Raw genomic sequence first — 1,747 nt, 5'->3', positions numbered from 1 at the left:
TGAATAAGAAAGATCATAGAAGAATTGATGCATTTGAGTTATGATGTTGGAGGAAAATATTGAAAGTACCATGGGCTGCTAAAAGAACCAACATATCTGTGTTGGAAGAAGTGCAAACAGAGTGCTCCTTTTAGGCCAGGATGGCCAGAGTTCGTCTCTCATACTTCAGACATATTGTTAGGAGGGACCAGTCACTGGAGAGGAATATCAGGTTTGGTAAGGTGGAGGGTCAGAGAAAAAGAGGAAGACCCCCAACAAGATGGATTGTCAAAGTGGCAGCATCAATGGAGTCAAGCGTGGCAACAATTGTGAGATTGGCCCAGGACTGGGCAGTGTTTCACTCTGTTGTGCATAGGGTCTCTATGAGTCAGTACTGACTCTATGGCACCTAACAATGACACCTTTGTCTGGAAACTCAGGTGAAACCTGTCCACTGCAGGTGATCCTGTTGGTATTTAAAATACCTGTGACATAGCTTCCATCACAACAACACACAAGCCACCACACTATGACAAAATGAAGGATGATTTAACCTCTTTAAACCATAGAAAATATCCATGAGATGGATTTGTCATTTCTACTTTATAAAATTTTTAAAGGTTACATAGAATAATGAAAGCAAAGTGTCACAGTCTTTCATTTTTGATTTAAAAATGTATTGATCAAAATCCATATTTGCAGAAATGTATTCATGAATTTATTTTTCAAATCTCTATTGGCACATTTTATATACCAGAGTCTCTCCTCTGCGTACAAAGTATTTGAGTGACTAGTACAAAATATTTGGTGAGGGAGAGTAGAGCTAACTGGATAATTATGATACATTGTGCACAGAGGCATATCTACAGAAATTAGAACCTATGGCAAGCACTGAAAGTGTGCCCTCTTCCAAAAATCTGACACCTATCTTAAATAATTAGCACTTTCTTAGCACCATTGAACAATTAACTCAATTCTTTGTTGACCTAATTATTCATTTTCATGGAAGGAGTGGTGGTGCTAGTTGTGTGCCACTGAGTCGGTTCTGATTCAAAATGATCCTGACTAGGGTTTCTGAGACTAAATCTTTACAGGAGCAGAAAGCCTCATCTTTCTTCCATGGGTCAAGTGGTAGACTTGAACTGCTGACCTGGTGATTAGCATCTCAGCTCATAATTCACTACACAACCAGAGCTCCTTTTCATGGAAGGAAGATAATAATAATAATAATAAAAGGCTCTTCCTCATAATTCACTGTACTATCAGGGCTCATTTTTCATGGAAGAAAGGTTCTTCCAGCTTGTTGGAAGGGTGCATTAGGAAAAAATAGTCCCTAACAGCTAAAAACTTCTCCAAGGAAAAGAATGCATGCACATAGATGGATGGGAGGACAAATCCAGGGCAGTGAGAGTCCCAAATGCCTGGGGCAGGGCAGCATACTGGAAGAAGAATAGTCCTGAAAGGGCTCTCAAATATAAAAATATTAGTTTTGTCTTGCCTAATGATCTTTCACAACTGGTGATGGAAACTGCGATGGTTAATAGAAATTGTTCAGGAGTGCTACCCAACTCTTCAAGTGGCACCCAAGGCAGGCACCATACCTACATCACCTTAGATACACCTCTGATTGTGCATATATGTGAATCATACTGATTTTCATTGCATTCACATATTGTAGTTCATTTATGAGAGAAATTGCATTTTATTTCCCATCTTCCTTCCCCCCACAAACACTTTTTTTCTTCTTCGTTTTTTTTTTTTTTTTTTT

This window comes from Chrysochloris asiatica, unplaced genomic scaffold (assembly GCF_000296735.1).
Source record: "Chrysochloris asiatica unplaced genomic scaffold, ChrAsi1.0 scaffold00002, whole genome shotgun sequence".
Classification (NCBI taxonomy): Eukaryota; Metazoa; Chordata; class Mammalia; order Afrosoricida; family Chrysochloridae; genus Chrysochloris; species Chrysochloris asiatica.
The sequence above is the reverse complement of the archived record's forward strand: the minus strand, read 5'-3'. Positions refer to the sequence as shown.